Source organism: Notechis scutatus, unplaced genomic scaffold, assembly GCF_049901735.1.
Source record: "Notechis scutatus isolate UNSWTSFEM ecotype Mainland unplaced genomic scaffold, rNotScu1.2 NSCUSCF51, whole genome shotgun sequence".
Taxonomy (NCBI): domain Eukaryota; kingdom Metazoa; phylum Chordata; class Lepidosauria; order Squamata; family Elapidae; genus Notechis; species Notechis scutatus.
This window is the reverse complement of record NW_028263161.1, coordinates 19,390-39,503: the sequence shown is the minus strand read 5'-3', so window position 1 is coordinate 39,503 and position 20,114 is coordinate 19,390. Positions and strand designations below refer to the sequence as shown.

General features: G+C 42.1%; 1 long non-coding RNA gene across 1 annotated transcript in view; it reads right to left on the bottom strand.

Annotated features, from left to right (window-relative positions):
* Positions 1–9,893: 9,893 nt before the first annotated feature.
* The window catches only part of LOC148128478 (uncharacterized), a 29,401-nt gene continuing 19,180 nt past the window's right edge, over positions 9,894–20,114 (bottom strand). Inside the window, exon 3 of the long non-coding RNA XR_015746374.1 lies at positions 9,894–9,954. This is a non-coding gene — a long non-coding RNA (uncharacterized LOC148128478). The remainder of the gene's footprint in view (positions 9,955–20,114) is intronic.

Here is a 20,114-nt window from a genome sequence, read left to right as displayed (position 1 = left end):
CATGACCAGGTCACAAACCTCCAATGCTGCATAATGTTCATCCAGGTCCAAGAAGGGGCTGAATAAGTGGGGGGACTTCTAGGTTTCTAGGAAGAGGCACCCATGGAAGCTGCTCTGCTCTCCAACCACAGAGATTGCTGATCAATTGGGAATCAATTTTTATGTCTCATAAAGGCTCCTAACTGCGAATAGGATCCCTTTGCAAATTCCATTTTAAGGAGATAAGAAAAGCTCTGTTGGATCAGAAGAAGGTCAGTCTAAGATTCACACAATTTCCTCTGGTTCTTGCACAAGCAGTAGAAGAAGGCCGAGACTTGTGGCCTTGTGCCACATGGAAGAGGGGTTTATCCAGAGGTGGAATTCAGTAGGTTTTGACCAGTTCTGGAGAACTGGTAGTGGAAATTTGGAGTGGTTCGGAGAACTGGCAAATACCGCCTCTGACTGGCCTCGCCCCCATCTCTTCTCTGCCTCCCACTGAGTCCCAGCTGATTGGCTGGATTGGTTGCCCTGCACAGGAGAATGGAGCTGGAAAGCAGTTTAGTCATGGTGAGTCTGTCCCCATTCTTGGGAAGGGGACATATTGTGTGGGTGTGTTTGCTGTGTATATTGACAACACGCAAGTTTTAGGGGAACCTTTGAAAGTGAGCTCAGTCTGCTCCTAAACTGTGAGCCCTATCTGACCATCACAACACCCGAAGGACATCCAGATATACACAAAGCCTTCTTTTTCTATGCTTCAAGCATGGACCTCAATCTGATCATCGGTCCACTCATATTTTATCTTTTTGGAATGTGCAGTAAGTTTAACACATAGTAAATCTCACACATGGTCATTTTGCCATTCTAGGCCCTTTTGCTTTTTTTCTATCAGCTGCCTGTTGTCTTTCCGCCTTATTCCTTGGATGGCTCCAAAGACCACAAAGCTAGAACTTCTTGGAAAAATCCATCACTTGTTTATACCAAGAACAATCCAAGTTCATTTGCTTAATTTTCATGGTCCAACTCTGCCCTTTTCATCCCAGTTTCATGGTGGGCAACACCCATTCAGCAAGGAGACATAATGGTGTAGCCACTGGATGCAGATGTTTGCTTGTTATGATACAAGAGTGTTGCACTGGTCTGGCATGAGTGAGCAAAGAGATGGGATTCCCCTGCTTCCTCCCTAAAATATTTTTAAATAAATACTTTTCTTCCTTATCTGCATGATTGGCCTTCAGGGGACATGATTGTAGATGACCAGGGAGAAAAAAGGGAAGATTACCGAGTTTATGCAGGAATCCTCAGATCTAGCTTTGCTTTCGCTGTGACCACTTGACTTTAGTGAAAACATACCTTTTACTAGATGCAACTCGATTGCAAATGGAGACGAGTCTTTCTTTCCTGAAGGTCCAATCTGGGCCGGGCCTGATAACCACTCACCTGCTTGGCTGCAATGTCTTCTCTTTGGCTGTGGGTGGTTCTCTTGTGGGTGTCCATGCATCTGGGAAGGGTGAGGAGACAGGAGATATCGGAATATCTCGGAATATCTCGGCTGGGCCCAGGAGTTTCTTGCCACTCATTGCCTCTTCCTTCTTCTTCTGAAAACATCGTCAGAAAACTCAAAAGGCCAACAGTAACAATGATTTGGGTCTTATTAACCAGAGCTGGGGAGGAGAGAGATGACTGGAGAATATTGGAGGGCCTCTTCTAGAGGAAGGGATGAAAACAAACAAACAGAAAGAAAAGTGAAAGCTTTCAGGCTTTCTACCGCCCACCTCCTCATTGTGGCCCAAAATGTCTTCATCATCAATGTTTGCTAGGCCAGCCCCTTTTGGCACCCCAGGGACCCCCACAGTTGCATTCAGCAGGCAACTTGAAGAAGAAGAGGGTGTAAGTCCATCAATGGGGATTGGACAGCCACTTGTCAGACATGGTATAGGGCAGGGGTGGGATTCAATTGTTTTAACAACCAGTTCTGTGGGTGTGGCTGGGTGGGTGTGGCTTCTTCTTTTTGCAGCACCCCCCTTATTTTGGGGCCCCTGGACCTCAGGGAAACCTCCTGGAGGGCATTTTTGCTCCCAGAAGTCTTCCCTGGGGCCCAAGAAGGCACAAAACGGAGCACAGGGTGGGGCGCACAACATACATACACATCCCGCACCCCCTTTTGCCTCCTGGGCCTCAGGGAAGTGTCCTGGGCAAAGCAGTAAGACAGCGAGGGGATCCCGGCACAGCTGATCATCGGAAGGGAAAAGAACCTGAAGATTCCTTCAGGAGTGACTGGGTGGGGAAGGACGCAGTCAGTGATGTCGGGCAGGCGCAATAAAGACTGACTGGGAGGGGTGGGTGGAGAGGGGTGGGGTCAGCCAGGGGCATGATTTGCCGGCTCTCTGAACTGTTCAGAATCATAACAACCAGTTCTATAGAACCGGTCCGAACCGGTAGAATCCCACCCCAGTATAGGGTCTCCTGCTTGAGCAGGGAGTTGGACTAGAAGATCTCCAAGGACCCTTCCAGCTCTATTCTGATTGGTTAATAAAGGGCCAAGTCCAGCAAAAGGAGCTGGAGACTCACCGAGAATTCCAATCCCATCAAGGAGTGTCCAGAAGACTCCACAGCTTTGATCCCCAACCTGTGTCCCCTGAGCATGTACAGTCTTCCCTCTCCTAAAGATATGATTTCTCCTCCTCTCTTCTACAACCCAACGCCTGGCTCTTAACACAGCAATGGCAGAGCCAGAGAAAGAAAGAAAGAAAGAAAGAAAGAAAGAAAGAAAGAAAGAAAGAAAGAAAGAAAGAAAGAAAGAAAGAAAGAAAGAAAGAAAGAAAAGAAAGAAAGAAAGAAAGAAAGAAAGAAAGAAAGAAAGAAAGAAAGAAAGAAAGAAAGAAAGAAAGAAAGAAAGGAAGGAAGGAAGAAAGGAAGGAAGAAAGAAAGAAAAAGGAAAGAGCACAGTCCCACCTAAAAGTCTCAACCAGAATTCTTCTCGTTCCTGAGGTTTTCTTTTGCACAAAATGTTCCCTTTCCTTCCTTCTCTTTATTTATATTTGTATCCCTTCCATTCTATATTTGTATCCCTTCCACACACAACACACACACACACCCCTCTGTTCTTACCTTCTCTTCCCGGGCTTGCTTTTTGCTGGCCACCTTGTACAACTTATATACTTTCTTGGTGTTAAATTCAGTAAACTTGGAGGCAAATACCCATAGATTCCTGAAAGGAGGTGAACAGCTATTTTAATTTTCTCTTTTTAGGAGCTGGGCCAGAAGCCCAGACTTTTCATGCCGGAGGAAAGAGATGCCCCAAAGAAGCAGTGATGGAGAGATGCTTTCTTCTGGGGACCAAAAGTTCCCTCTTACACAAAAATGTCTTACTTCAAACTTGAGTGATGAAGACTCCCAAGGTAAAGTCTGCAGAGTTTGATGCAAGCATGGCATGACCAGTCTGCTACTTTTCTTGACTACTGCATATGCCGGTATTGTGGTTTTCTAGGGGTTTGGACTAAAATGTGCATTTTGTTTTTAACACTCATATTTAACAACATATTTCCACATAGGGGAATTCAACAATTGGAGATGGCATCTCATTTGAGGCATTGCAGCAGGTATTCAAGGGGAGTTGGACTGTTTGCTTGTGGCTATGTAGAGATTCTAGGCGATTCCTCTTTTAACTCCATCCCCAGGTTCTGCCTCTTCTTTCCCTAGACCTCCAAACTCAAAAAGACTCCTGACTCCCAAATCTGACTGCAACATCTGGACAAGAGAGGGGGGAGGGAGGGAGGGAGGGAGGGAGATTGCAGAATTGGTGTTCCTGGCATCTTCCCAACCGTGTTGAGTTATTGCCATGCCTTGAAGTCTGGAATTCCTTCTCCTGCCCTGCCAAACTAATGACCTCCTCTTGCCTTGATTGGACTTCTAGTTACAGTGTTTGTTGACCACGTTTTGTTCTTGATTCTCTGCAGCCCAAGGCTGTTCCTGGGAGAGTTTTCCTCCAGCCCAGAAGGTAACCACGACATTGGGGGCAAAGTTGGAGCTAATAAAGGGACTCCTACTGATTATCTGACTGGGTTGCCTTTGGGTCATCACGGTTAAAAGGTGCGGGTGTGAATTCAGCCACTGGGGAAGAGACTGGGTTCAGTGGGTCGTGTGGATCTCACAAGAGTCAGTCGGGTGGGGTGGTAGTTGAATCCCAGGGGGCCCTGAGTTCCAGTCCTGCCTGGGGTGCCAAGCCAGCTAGGAGGCTCTGGACCAGCCATTCTCTCGAAGCCCTGGGAAAGAGGCAATGGCAACCGCTTCTGAGCAGCTTCCCCTGGGGGCTTCTGAGCAACCTTCCCGCCCAGCTGGGTGAGGCTGAGGGGCCTCTCTGGGCCTGGTTTCTTCCTCGCTAGTAAAGCGGCCTCCAACGGGCTGGATTCAGAGAGGGTTTGGCAGGGGCTGTGCTGTGAGGAGGGGGCACACAGGGGTCCTGCAGTGCCAGGGGGTCTGCAGGGGTTCCGCCCCCTCCCTAGTGAGGGAAGGGAGGGAGGGGGCCTGGGGGAGAGGTTGTTTCACTTCTGATGGCCATAAGAAACCAGGGTTCCTGCATTCTGCAAGCTAGCCAATGACTGAGGGTCTCTTCAGGGGTCTTTGTTGTTCCCCAAAATGAAGGCAGGATGTGGAGAGGGGCTGGTGTGCATCCGAGTTTTTCAAACTTGAGGAGGAATGGACTTCAACCCCCAGAGTTCCCCTCCCAACAGTGCATGGACTTCCTCATGCTGGGCAGGGAATTCTGGGAATTAAAGTCCCTTCATCTTCAACTTCCAACTTTGGAAAATGATGGTCTCCCTTCTTCCCTTTTGTGAGGGGTTAAAGCCCTGCACCAAGACTTGGCTAACTCACAGGTGGCTCAATCTATTTTCTTTTTTTTTCTCGGTCTCCCCCTCCCTCCCTCTCCCGCTCTCCCTTCCCAGCAACCCGGGATCCCCCTTGGAAGACCGGGAGGAAGAGCGCCCCTGTGGGAAGGGCGAGGCAGCACTCCAGCGGGACTCCAGTAGGGGGCGGCAGAGGCCTCGGAGCTGGCGGACTTCTGGCACCATCGGGCAGCGCGAAGGGAAGGGGGGATTTGGAGAAGGCAGGAGGGGGGGGCTCCAGGCGCACTGCCAGCTGAGCCGTCGAACACAACAGCGCCCCTTCAGCTCACTCCCTCCGGCGGCTCCTCTCCGGCCTTTCAGCGGCGCTTTGCCCCCCCCCCCCCACTCGGTGATGCCAGGTTCCCTCTCATTCCCGCCCTTTCTTCAAGGACCCCTGCTCCCCCAAGCGCTCTCCTTCACCCCCCTGCCACACGGCCCCCCCTGCCCAGACCCCTCCCCCCAAAACTCTGCTTCCTCAGCCCCTCCCTTCCCGCCCTCCCAGACAGACAGCCCGGCTCTCCCCCTTCTCCTCGCCCGCCCCGCTTCCTTGGCCCGGACCAGCCACCCCCCTCCAGGGACCCCGAAATCCTCGTCCCCTCCTCCCCCTCTGCCAAGACCCTCCCCACTCCTCTCTGAGGGGAGCCGGAGCTCTCCCCCACCGCGCTCTTTCTCAGGTCCTGTCTGTGTAAAAGGGGCCTTTTCTTTTGAGCGTCTCATCCAATCACAGTGCTCCTTGTTCCTTTCGGGTCTGTGGTAGAACGAGGAGAATGATGGTTATAATTATGGCGCCCCATCTTAGTCTCTTCCAAGGAGGCTCCGTTGTACCATGAGGAGAATTACGGTCATAATCGGGGCGTAAAATATGATGGATAATTTAAAAAAAGACCCGACACAGACATTGCACTGTCGCTGTAGAAATGGAACTTGATGTACGATACAGGAATAAAATAATTTTAAAAATCCATGCAAGTCAATAGCCACCAGCATGTCTTTTTTTTTTAAAAAAAAAAAACAAGTTTTATTAGTTTCAGAAACAAACAAATCATCATCAACCATTACATATTTGAACCTTTTTCCATTATAAATTTTACAAGTCAGATAAAACCTTATCTTATACAATACAATTCTATTTTAAACCATTTCTAAATGAGCATAAAAACATCTCTTATCCTCTATTTCTTTCTAACTTGATTATCGTCATTCTCTTTCTGTGTTTCTAGAAGGTTTCACCAATACTTCTCAAAAAACATAAACAGACACAAACAAACATATAAAAAATCTTTTAGTAAAGTAACTTGGCCCCCAGTGCCTCTCTTTATATGGGCTTTAATTATATTCATGCTCATTTTACAGATCATTACCTATTTTATTTGCCATTCTGTATCTTCTATATATACTTCTCCACACATTTCACTCTTCATAATTCTATCTTATTCAATCCATCTTAATTTAAATCATTATATTTATATCTTTTGCCCATCCTTTATTATCCCTCTGTCTCATTCCTTGTAATGAAAAAAAAAAAAAAAAGAATTTCTCCTGAAATCTCTAATCAGAGTATGATGCCTTTCTATCCTCTCCCTAAATATTAGATTAACATTTAAAATGACACCTAGTACCCAATCTGATTCTGCTTGGTACATTCTATCTATTAATTTTTACTTTTAATAACAATAAAAACAGAGTATTACATTTTAAAAATCAATCATTATTAAACATTTCAACATTTTAATTTCTTATTAACTCTTAAACCATTCTAATTTTCTATTTCTAATACAAATATTACAATACCGTCTTATGTACCTTGCAAAATCTTTTTTAAGAAAATTTATGCTTCACCCTTTATCCCTAAAAAAGATTCCTCTTTTCCCATCCAATTTTAAAACTTTGTGGCTTTTCTCCGCCTTTCCACTTTCTTTCTTCCCCCACCAGATCTTCCTACCCCCCCTTTTTCTAACCTCTGTCTTGCTGGCATCCCTTCTCTGTTGTATTCCCTTTTTCTCTTGTTTGCTATCATTGTATTTATTTTGCATCACATTTTTCTCTTTCTTAAATGTTTTTTTAGATCTTAAGTCCTTCATTTTCCTCGCTTTCTTCCTTCCTTCTTTCTTAGATAAATTTTGGAATTCATTAAAGATGGTGTCTTCTTCGTCTTTTTCTTGTTGTCGTTCCATCTGTCGCATTGTCTGTTCATAGTTAACCAGCGCCATTTCTAAAAATAGAAAAGCTTTTTCCATACCATCTTTACAGGCTGCTTTTGTTTGCTCATATTCATCCCTCAGTTCCTCAAAGGAGAAAGCCATTATAAATCTTTTCTTTTCTTTTTTCCCCTCTTTCTTCTTACTCCAACCAAAATATTCCAAAAGAAAAGTAAGACAATCCCAAAGTCCACAATCCTCAATCAATCCAAGCCAAGCCAAAATTTCCTCTTTCTCTTCCAGGGGTAGTATCAGACAAAGGAAAAAAGAAAATCCAAATCTGTGTTTTAAAGCCTTATTAAAATTTTATTTCTGTCTCCAAATCCTTAAGGCATCTCCTCCAACAAAATCCAACCAGATAAATATATTTTTTGTCCTCTCCCTTCCGACTTATCCCATAATGCTAGTTTTACCTGAAACAAAAACAGGTTTCTCAATATCCGTTGGTTAATTCCGTCGGGAGGGAGAGTAAACTTTCCTTTCAGCACCTCAGAATTGCCGCTTACTTTCTCTTGTGGAAAAAATCATCCAAAAAGCCATCACTTCCAGGAATTAAATTAAATATATCTCAGAGTCCTGGATTGACCAAGAAAATTTTCACTTTTAAAAACTTTCTCCTCTTCCTCCTGCGCATACTTGCCCAGCTGACGGCTTCTTTGTGGCGGCCATTACGGACCGCCGCTACACCGTCTTGGTAAAAGGGGGTTCTGCCGGCCAGGAGGGGGTCTGCAACACCCCAAACCCTTTTCCGGATCCCCCTACCTTCAGCTGCCCCTGCAGGGCAGCCTTGCTCCGCAGCCTTTCGGATCGGAGCCCCAAAAGCAGCTAGCGCGGCAGGGATTGCGCAGCTTCGCGAATCCCTACCGCTCGCAAAGCCGACAAACCGGAAAAATGCCACCAGCATGTCTTATAATGGATTCCATAGTAAATGTTTTGCTATGTGGAAAAAGCACAAAAAGCCGCAAACACAATTCCCTAAATAATAGGGGGAGGGGCGGGAGGGCTGCTGAATCCCCCGGGGGAGCCTCTTCCTCAGCGGCGGGGCTGCTCTTGAAAAGGGGCACCAGGCGATCCCCCCGGATGGCGGTCCTGGAGGCAGCCCCCCCTCTGGCTCGGTGGGGCGGGCAGGAAGGGACCCTCGGAGAAGAGCGGGGGGCTCCTGCAGGTATCCCGGCCCCGTCCTGTCCCCGGCCTTCCAAGCGGTGGGCAGCGGCTTCCTCTCCCGCCGGACCCTCGCAGCCTCCGGGCCCTGGGGGATTGTCTGGATGGCCTCGCAGGCATGGGAACGGAGGCCTCGTGGGGTGGGGCAGTGGGTGGGGGATCCTCCTGTTGCTCAGGCGGGGCGGTTCCGGGGCTGCCCGGGTGACTGGAGCCCACGGAGGTCGGATGGGTAGGAATCCGTTCCACCTGAACCCCAATGCAAGGCAGGTCTCTCCCCCCGGAGTGGCTTCTCTCCTCTCTCTCCGCCCCCGAGGCTCCCTCGCCTCCTCCGGGGTTTCCACCTGGGGTTGGTGGGAGGAAGAAGGGCCCGACTCTGGGGGGGGAGGAGGGGGCAGCCACGGGGCCCCTCAGTCCCACAGCCAGGGCGAAAGGCAGGAGCGGAGGGTCCCTCGGCTGCCCCTCCTGGCTGCTCAGCCCTGCCGCCCCCAGAGGAGAGACTGGGGGGGCAGAGAAGGCCGGGGGTCCTTTCAGAGCATTTGGGGGCAGTTGGGAGCTCTTGGCAGGGAAGCGGGTGGGGGAGGGGAGGTGACACTTGACCCCCCTCCCCAAGAGAGGGTGGGCTCCCCTCCCCTCCCCAGGAGGCTCCCCCTTGCTGCTCTCCCTGCAGCCCCCAGCCCCCCCGTTCCTTTGGATAGAAATCTCTTTTTCCTCCTTTCAGCGTTTGGCTTCGTTCATTCGGAGCCTCCGATTTCCTGGTTTCCCTAAAAATGGGGGTCTCCCTGATTCTGCCTTTGATATTTGTCTCTCTTGTCTTCTTTCAGGTTATCGGGGTCTTTGTGCAACCATGCTGGTTCCTTCTGGGATCCTCCTTCCCTTCCCTTCTTTCCCTTTCCTATTAGTTTTCCTTTCCTTTTCCTATTCCTTTCCTCCTCCCTTCCTTATCTATTGACTTCAGTTCCTTCCCATCTTCCTCTTCTGCTTCTTCCTTTTCCTTTCCTCCTCCTATTTTTTCCTTTCCTTTCCTTCCCTTCCCTTCCCTATCCTTCCCTTCCCTTTTCTTATTCTTTTCCTCCATTCATCTATTGACTTCAGTTCCTTCCCATCTTCCTTTTCTGCTTCTTCCTTTTCCTTTCCTCCTATTTATTTCCTTTCTTTTCGTTCTTTTCCTTCCCTTCCCTCCTTCCCTTTCCTTTTGCTATTCATTTTCTTTTCCTTCCCTATTCATTTTCCTTTCCTTTCCTATTCGTTTTCCTTTCCTTTCCTATTCATTTTCCTTTCCTTTTCCTTTCCTTCCCTATTCGTTTTCCTTTCCTTTTCCTATTCGTTTTCCTTTCCTTTCCTATTCGTTTTCCTTTCCTTTCCTATTCGTTTTCCTTTCCTTTCCCTATTCGTTTTCCTTTCCTTTCCTTCCTTTCCTTTCCCTTCCTTTCCTATTCGTTTTCCTTTCCTTTTCCTATTCATTTCCCTTTCCTTTCCTATTCGTTTTCCTTTCCTTTTCCTATTCGTTTTCCTTTCCTTTTCCTATTCTTTTTCCTTTCCTTTTCCTATTCGTTTTCCTTTCCTTTTCCTATTCTTTTTCCTTTCCTTTTCCTCTTCTTTTTCCTTTTCTTCCCTATTCATTTTCCTTTCCTTTCCTATTCCCTTTCCTTTCCTATTCCTTTTCTTTCTTCCTTCCTCATCTATTGACTTCAGTTCCTTCCCATCTTCCTTTTCTTCTTCCTTTTCCTTTCCTCCTCCTATTGATTTCCTTTCCTTCCATTCCAATCCTGCCTTCAAAAGAAAAGCTCCATGGGTGACTTCGAACAATCCTCAGGGGAGTCTCAGTTCCCATGGAAAGACAAGGGGGTCTCTCTGACCCTCCCTCCAATTTCTTCCCCTCTGCTGGGACTCATGTCCCCCCAGGTCTTCTTTTTTCTAGACTAGCCAAACCCAATTCCTGCAACCATTCTTAATATGTCTTAGTCTCCAGGCCTTTAATCATCTCAGTTGCTCTTCTTTGCACTTTTCCCCCAAGTCTCAACATCTTTTTTGTAGTGTGGTGACCAAAACTGGATGCGGTATTCCAAGTATGGCCTTACTAAAGCTTTATAAAGCAATACTAATACTTCTCATGATTTTGATTCTATGCCTCTGTTTATACAACCAAGGACTGTATTAGCTTTTTTTGCCTGTTCCTGCATACTCTCTCTGAGTTTGTCAAAATCAGCTCTTTTAACTCCGAAGACACTGGTTTGCTTTTGTTCTATTGTTTGTGTCTGCATTATATTGAATTCTAATATGACGTGGTCGCTCTCACCCAAGTTCCAGCAACTTCAACTTCCCCTATCGCTTCTTCTGTGTTAGTAAGAATTAGGTCCGGCATAGTTTTTCCTCAAGTTCCCTTTTCTACCTTTTGGATGACAAATTGTGGGCTAGGCTGGTTAGGAATCTGTTTGATCTCCCAATAGCTGCAGAGTTTGTCTCCCAGTTGATATCAGGGTAGTTAAAGTCCCCCATTACTACTGTGTTATGTTTCCTACATACATTTCTTAGTTGTTTAGCAAAATGTTCATCTATTTCTTCTGCTTGGTTGGGTGGCTTGTTGTATATGCCCATAGCAATTTTTCCTTTTATATTGACCCTTATGGATTTTAGGAAGTTTTCATCCTTGGTTTGGTGGATTTCTGTAGAGATGTAGTGATCTTTTATATATAATGCAAGGTCACCATCTCTTTTGTTGGGTCTGGTATTTTTTAATAGTTTGTATCTTTCCATCAGTACCTTCCAGTTACGAGTTTCATCCCATCATGTTTCAGTAATGCCAACTATATCATATCTACCTTCATGTACTAATGCTTCAAATTTGCCCTGTTTGTTCCCTAAACTTTGAGCACTTGTGTATATGCATTTGAGTCCTTTATGGGTTCTTGGGTATGTTTCTGATATCTCCATCCTTTCCATCACTCTCTATTTCATTATGTTTTTCTTTTTCCTTTTCTTCTTCTTCTTTCTCTTTAGTCCCTTCCTCTTTATATGATTGGTTATTTAGTGGTTTTTGCTTGGAATTAGATTTTAAAGGTCTTGAAGATTGGCCTCCCCACCTCAATTTTAGTTTAAAGTCCTTCTGATAAGATGAGCCAGTTGTTTTTTGAATATATTGTTTCCATTCCTTGTGAGGTTCACTCCATCCCTTGACAGTAGGCCTTTATGTAAAGAAAGAAAAATATCTACCAGATAGAGAAAAATACACACAAACCTGTGGGACTTTGTAGGTGCCTACTAATGGTGATATCTGGGTGGAAAGCTCCATCCAGAAAAGCCAGAAGGTTGTCCTTCCTTCCACAGCTGTAGTTGGGGACATTGGCGTCTCCAGTAGAAAGCATATCCAGCAAGGCATCTGAAGTGTGGAAAGGGCTCAAAGAGTTGTCATGGATGTTGTAGCCAAGTCTGAGATTCTGCAGAAGCTGGGAATTCTTGTCAAGCAGTTGAAAGGTGAAAATGAAGTGTGGGATATGTGTAAAGCCAAGAGAAACACTACTTTAAAAATAAAGTTCATGTTATCATCATCATCATCTACTGTAATAACAAAATATCTTTTTTAAAAGTTCAATCCTCTTTGTGTCCACAATCATACTCTTAAGTAGATCTATTGATCCAAAAGTAATGATTAGTTATACAAATATGGAAATGGGCTGTGCTAAGGAACAATTTTAATTTCAATCATTACTTTAAACAAAGTTCACTATTCAAGTGATGAATTCAGGATTTAACTGTGAAAGAAAAATAGCAAAATAAATTGGAGTTATTTCAGGTTTTTTTCAAGTCCCATCTTTGAATTCGAGTCTCTTCCATAAAACCAGACAAAGAGCAAGCCATGGAAATCAAAATCATTCAGGTCCTACAATAGAGATGTAACTGAAATAAGAAGAAAAGGAAAGAACTGCAAATAAAGGGAATGCAACTCCATTGCCCTGAAAGACTTACGAATGAGACTGACTAGAAGGAGCCCTGTTGAAAGGCAACGTTATAGGCGATATTACTCTTTCAGTTGTGAATATACCAGTGAGATGGTCTCCTGGCCTGTAATAGCTCCATGGATGGTCTCCATCCTCCAAACTCAGAGGACATTTCCCTCTAAGCTTCCCAGAGACCTGCTGGGACAGCAGCAGCATCAGAAGCTGAAGCAGGAGGTCCATAATTCATGGAGTTTTGTTAATCCCCTTCCCGTTTCTAAAGAATAAGAAGAGTTGGAGGAATTCAAAGCACTCTCAAAAGAAGGAATATCCTGCGTCTTTCCTGATTCAGAGACAAACCAAACTTCATCTGGAAAGGAGAGAAAGTCGATTCAGAAGCACAGCCTATGCCTTTCTGAAAACGTTTGCCACACAGAGCCTGACTTGAGGCATTTATCCTTTTCTGGTACAAGATGCCTTCCAGGTTGCTTCACTTTGATGTTTACATTGGAGGAGTAGCAGAAAAACCTGTGAGTGAAAAGCAACAGATACACCCCTGGAGACATTGTTCCATAGTGGTTGTGGTGCTTCCTGTCAGGACAAGTCCGGAAAGTGATGCTGGAGGGAAAGAGTTCAACAAGAGGAGGATTGACTTCTCCTGTCCTTCAACTTGGTCTCTGTCTCCAGAGATGGCTGGGGAAGGCCACCCAGAGCTATGGAGCTTTGTGACACTCTGGGTTGATGTCACTTTAGTGCTGCCTGTCTTGTAATACCAAGGAAGCAAGCAGCACCCTTGGACTCTGCCTAATGTTGAAAGTTGGGCCTGTTGGTGCTTTTCTTGTATATCAAAACTCCATATATCTCAAACGCTGTTGTCTCTCCTTTGAGACAACGAGGACCTGGATGACTGAGAGTCTCCATAGACAGAACTCCACATACCAATCCTGAATTGGAGGTAATGTTCAAATTCCTTGGGCCTGAAGTGAAATTTCCACTCCCATCTGTTCTGCCTCAGTATGAGATCTTTGGCGGCTCTGGGTTCAAGCTGTTGTTTTTGGAGGCCAGGTTGATGCCTAACAAGGCTGCTCTTCTCCATGATGTTCTCTGCCGTGTCTCACTGAAGCTGGGTTGTTGTGCCCAGAGGGGAGGAAACCCCTTCTCTGTCGAGAATGTGCCCACCTCGATTTCTGAGTTTGCCTCAGGGAAGACCCTGGGAAGAGGAGGAGGAGGAGGAGGAGTGGCTGTTCTCCTCAGTGGTCCATTATCGGCTCTGTGGAGGCTGCACATAGACCTGTATTTTTTCTCAGGGTGGCTGCCTAACATTTCCCCAGCCTGGTGAAGGATGTTGTGTGAATATGGTCCTTGCAGGAAGAAAAGCTTCCCCTGTTTTTTGTCCCAGGCAATACTTTTATCTTCCCAAAGTTCCTGGGATAAGCAGTCCAATACCACAAAGGCTTCCATGCAAAGTTAATTTTATTGGATTATATCAGATATCCTCAAAGTATAACTCACAGATATGCAGAGATTCATCTAATGTCCAATCTTTGCCCCAGTGATCGCCTCCATAGTGTGAAAAGATGGTTATCTTCATCCCACAGCGATATACCAAAGGAAGACTCCAGCACGATGCTGGGGTCCAGGTAAGAATGCCCAAAACCTCCCTCAGCCCTCCAGAGGTCAAGTCAGTGACCCATCAGGATTACAGATGCGACCATGTGACATGAACTACATCTCCAAGAGGCATTCACTACATTTCCCATGAAGCATTCCCTTAAGGGGACTTCTCATTCCCAAACTAACTATATACTGTCTAACCAGCACACGCTGCTTGTTTCAGTTATAAACTATTGTCCAGCTTTTCTCTGATGAATTCATGTACTGCGGGATGCCCACTATTCACTGAGCCAATTGATCCAACTTCAGAAAACAAACCACGGTTAAAAGTTGCCAGTGTGAATGCAGCCATTGGTGAAGTGAGCAAGTTGTGTGGATGTGACCAGAGAGAGGTGGTAACTTCACCCACCCACTCCAGTTTCTCTCCCCGCAACCAGCCCTCTGGAGACCCAGAAGAGGATGGAGGAGAGGCCCTCCCCATCCAGGTCTGGCTTTGGGAACCGGGAGCTCAGCCAGTCTTAGGAGGGGCCAAGAAGGCCTTGGATCCACTTCAGGATTTAAACAAAGATTAAATTTATTCAAGGTGCCAAGAAGGAAGGTTTCACAGACAGAACACAGCTAAAAAAAGGATAAAGAAAAAACCAAAGACCCCAAAGCCATTCAAACGCGGCTTTTCCTCAGGCCTTGGAGGCTGACTCAATGGATGGAACCCGGGTATCCCTCCGTGTCCCCTATGACAGGGGTCCCCAACCACCGGTCCGTGGACCGGTACCGGTCCGCGGAACAAGTCTTACCGGGCCGCTGGTTGCTGGGCACCGCCATCTTTTTTTGATAAAAAAGTGCTTCCGGTGAGCTTTTCCGGGTAGAAAGCCATTTCTACCCGAAAAAGCTCACCGGAAGCGCTGGCGCCGCCATCTTTTTTGATGAAAAAGTGCTTCCGGTGAGGTCACCGGAAGCACTTTTCGCCAAAAAGATGGCGGCGCCCAGTTGATGCCGGTACCGGGCGCGGTGCCCAGCTGATGCCGGTACCGGGCCGCGGCATAAAAAGGTTGGGGATCACTGCCCTATGAGACCCAGGCCTGGGAAGCCCCACTGAATTGGGGGGCCCGTGTTTCCAGTGGAGGAAGCCCAGAGCGACCCTGGAGGTCTTTTTTTTTTGTAAAATTTTTATTTTTTAAACATATACAAACAAAACATAAAAACATAAAACCATCTTCCATTTTACATACATACAGTGTGTCAGTTGGGTACAAATCTTTTGTGCTATCCTTTCATAGTCATTGCTCACGGTTTATATAAATTCTCACATTGTCAAACTAACATATGTTTATCTATTTATCAGTTATTAATCATCCATGACTAAACTATTTATTCCATCATTTTATATGAGATATTCCAAATTTTATTGTAAAATTTATATTGTACTTTCATCCAATGGTTATATATATCTGTATTATATTTTATATCGATCTATTAAACTTCTATTACAAAATTTCCTAGTCTATTACATTACCATGTCTTTTTGTCCAACCATTGATAAAACAAATCCCATATCATATAAAATTGTTTATCTTTATCTTGTTCTCTAATTTCAAATGTCAATTTACTCATTTCAGCACAGTCCATAATTTTCTTAGTAACTTCCTCCTGCATCGATTTTTTTTTCATTTTTCCAGTTCTTCGCAAATACAATTCTAGCTGCCGTTAAGACATTTACAATCAAATATTTCAGTTCTTTATTGTATATGTCTGGTATGACTCCCAATAAAAAGATCTCTGGTTTCAAGTCTATATCATTTTATCATTTTTTCCAACCATGTGTGGATTTTAGTCCAATATTTGTGTCTGAACATGTCCATCACATATGGTAATATGAACCAGGTATCTGATGACATTTCCATCATTTATCTGATTTGTTCTTAAACATTCTCGCAATTCTCGTCGGGGGTAGATGCCACCTGTGAAACATCTTATACAAATTTTCTTTATATGCAGTTGACATTGTCATTTTATAATTTTGAGACCACACTTTTTGCCATTTCTCTAAATCAATCCCATATCCAAAATTTTCCCCCCAAGCAATCATCATTTCTTTAACTTGTTCTTCCTCCAATTCTAATAAATGTCCAAAAAATTTTTAATTATCTTTTCATCAGTACCCATCAGAATTTTATCTAAATCAGTCAACTTATCATAGACACCTTCTGTTTTAAAATCTTTATAAAATCTAGATTGTATTTGCAAATATGAAAACCAATTCATTTTACACCTTATTCTTCCAACGCTTGCATAGATTTCAGTTCATCGTTTTCATTCAGTATTTCACCATATCTAACTGTTTGTTCTTTTTTATATATTATTGGATAAGAAAAAGCTTCAATGGTAGATATCCATAATGGAATCTTTCAATAATATTGTCTTTTTATCTTCTCCCAATTTAAAAACAATGCCTCTCGAATGTAATGTCTTCTAAAATACCCCTGTGTTTTAGTTCCCTTATACCAGAGGAAAGCATGCCATCCCAGCAGCAAGTCATGGCCTTCTAAAGTCAATAATCTACTATTCCTTAACATTATCCATTGCTTTACCCGCATCAAACTTGACGCTTGATAATATAATTCCCAGTTGGGCAAGGCAAACCCTCCTCTTGTTCTTGCATCTTGTAACAGTTTAAGTTTTATTCTCGCTTTCTTACCCTGCCAGATGTATTTCAACACAATTTTATTTAAGTCTTCGAAAAACTCTTTCCCTAATTGAATTGGAATTGTTTGGAATAAGTATAAAATTCTAGACAATACATTCATCTTAATTGTAAATATTCTCTCAATCAATGATAATTGTAAGTTTTCCCATTTTGTCAAATCTGTCGCAATCTGCTGTTTGAGTTTAAAATAATTATCCTCCTTCAATGTGCTACATCTTGATGTGATATATATCACTAAATACTTAACCTTATTTGTGACCTGTATTTCTAAAACTTCTTCCAACTCTTTCTTTTGTCTTGCTAGCATGTTTTTGTTAATATCTTTGTTTTATCTTTATTTATTTTCAAACCTGCTACTTTTTTATTTCTATTCCTTTTATTTCTTTTTCTTCTCTAATATTCCTATTCAACACTTCCAATGTTAACACAAACAGCAGAGGCGACAGTGGACAACTATGGATTCTGTCAATTCTCCATTTATCATAACCTTTGCAGTTTGTTTATGATATATCGTTTCAATGGCTTGAATAAATTTTTTACCAAAGTCCATTTATACCAATTGCAATAACATGAATCACCAGCTTACATTATCAAAGGCTTTTTGTGCATTTAAAAACATCAAGGCCATTTGCTTTTCAGGATGTGCCTTATAGTATTCCAAAGCATCCAGAATTATTCTCACATTGTCTTTGATTTGTCTCTTTGGCAGAAATCCATTTTGATCAACATGAATAAAATTATTTAAGTATCTTTTCAGTCTTTCTGCCAAGATTGAAACAAAAATTTTATAGTCTGAATTTAATCGGGATATAGGTCTATAATTTTTAACTTGCTGTGGGTCTGTGTCTTCCTTTGGTATAAGTGTAATATATGCTTCTGACCATGTTTTGGGTATTCTCTTCTTTGACATAACTTCTTTCATGACTTCTAATAGTTGAAGATTCAGTATTTCATGGAAAGTCTTGTAAAATTCTGCTGGCAATCCATCTGGACCTGGTGCTTTTCCAACATTCTGTTTTTTAAAGGCTTCTGTTAATTCCATCATTGTAATGTTCCCTTCTAACATTGCTTCAATGTCTTTGGATATCTGGGGTAATTTCGCTTTCTGTAAATATTGCTTAACTTTTTCTTCTTGAATATTCTCTTGATAATACAGTTTTCCATAATAATCTTGTATACTTTTTTTCTTCTCCTCATTTCCATAGCAAACATACCCTTCTTCATTTATTAATTGGCTAATCCTTCTTGATTCTCTTTCCTTTCTCAATTTATAGGCTAACCATCTGCCTGGTTTGTTTGCATCTTCAAAGTAATTCTGTTTAGCATTTTAATTTTTGTGCTAATTCCTCTTTTTCCATTCGTCCCATTTTATGTTTTGTTATGTCCATTTTAATTTTAATGTCTTTTTTTTGCAGAAACTTCTGTAATTCTTTTTCCAATCTCTTATAGTCATCTTTTGAAAGTCTTTTTCTGTTCCTTGTATAGTCTATTATATATAGCCTATTATATATAGCCTTGTATATAGCCTTTTGTGTAGGCCTTCATCGTGTCCCAGAGATTCTGTAAAGATGTATCCTCTTTTTTATTTTCTTTAAAAAGAAAACCAATTCTTTCTCTATTTTCTGTTTGAAGTCTTTTTCCTTTACTATCGTATTATTTAAGGTCCATCTAGATCTCCTCTTTTGTCCTTTCCAAATGACTGTCATTGAGTTGTGATCTGCCTGTGCTTGTTTCTATTTCAATTTCTCATATATTAGCAAGTAATTCTGCTGACATCCATATCATATCTATTCTAGACCATGATTCATGTCTGTTTGAATAAAAGGTATATTGCTTATTTTCCACATTTCTCTCTCTCCATGTATCTTTTTAAGTTTGCTTCTTCTATCATTTGAAAGAAAGATTTTGGTAGTGTCTTTCTAATTTTCTTTGTTGATTTCTGCATTTTATAATCCAATTAATCATTAATTATTCCATTGAAATCTCCCATCATACAAATATTAGCATAGTCCAGTTCAATTATTTTCATATGTAATTTCCTGTAAAATTCTTCTTGATTGTCATTTGGAGCATAAATTGTGATTTAATATGTTTTTACATTATTGTCCATTATTTCCACCATCAAAATCCTTCCATCATCATCTGTATCAATTGGTTCTGCTGGAATTGTATCTCTAATATATAAGACCACACCTCTTTTTTTTACATTGTGTCAACGATGTGAATAATTTCCCTACTTTTTTTTGTTTCAATATATATTCATGTTGCTTTTTAATATGTACTTCTTGTAGGCAGATTATATCAAACTTCAATTTCTCTAATTTATGAAATACTTTTCTTCTTTTAGTAGCTAAATTAAGTCCATTTATGTTAATTGTAATAAATTTTCTTTCATCCATATTAGGCTTTATAAGAGGGTTTTTTTTTTTATTTAAACAAGTTTTTATTGATTTTTGAAGACAAACAAAACATAAGCCTTATACACATTATATCTCTTTCCCTTGTAAATTTTAACAAGGCAGATAATACAATATTTTATACAATGTAATTTTAATGTTTCTTCTCATTGAATTTAATCATCATATTCATATTTCCCTCTGTCTTGTTTGAAATTATTCTCCTTCTGCTTTCCTCCAAGGTTTTACTAGCTCTCACATAGACAAAGACACACAAAACACATAAAATAAAACTTCTTTTTCAAAAAAGTAGCTTGGCCCTGGATTACCACTCTTTGTATGGACTTCAATTCAATTCATATTCATCTTATATGCCATTACCTATCTTAATTACCATTCTGTAATTTCGTTATAGCTTCTCCCCGCTTTCCTCTCTTCTTAATTCTATTTTATTTATTAACTTAATTTAAATCATTATATGTCTATCCTTTGTCCATTATTTTCCAATTATCTATATATTTCATTCCCCATAGTAAAATAAGAAAATTTCTCCTGAAATCACAAATCAAAGTATGATGCCTTTCCATCGCACCGCTAAATTAGCATTTAAGGTAACTCAAAATTCCCTATCTGCTTCTGCTTAGTACATACTACTTACAAGAGAAAAAAGAAAAAAATAGTGAATCCATCACATAGTTGAATATATCATCAAACATTAAATCTCATAACATTTCAATTATCTATTTCAAAAGCAAGTATCACAATAATATATTCATACTAACATCCACGCAATAATCAATTAAGTTCTACATTTAAACTAAATATTTTAAACCTTATTTTATTAAATCTTAAATTCTACCATTATTAAACCTTTAATATTTTAGTCTTTACTCAAATCTTATAAAATTATAGTTTTCTATTTTTAATACAAATACTACAATACTATCATATGTACCTTGCAGACTCCTTTTAAAACCAAATTATATTACCCTTTATCCCTAAAAACCATTTCTTTTTCACATCTTGCTTAATGCCCTCGTGGCCTTTTTCCCCTTCTTCCTCCCTGTCTTATCCCATCTGGTCTTTTTACCCCCTTAACTTCCCCTCTCTGTTGTATTTCTCTTCCCTTTTGCTTTCTAACCTCATATTGATTTTGCATCTTATTTTCTTCTTTCTTAAATATTTTTTTAAGTCTTATAACCCTTTTTCCCCCTTTCTTTCTTCTTCCTTTCTTAGACACCTCT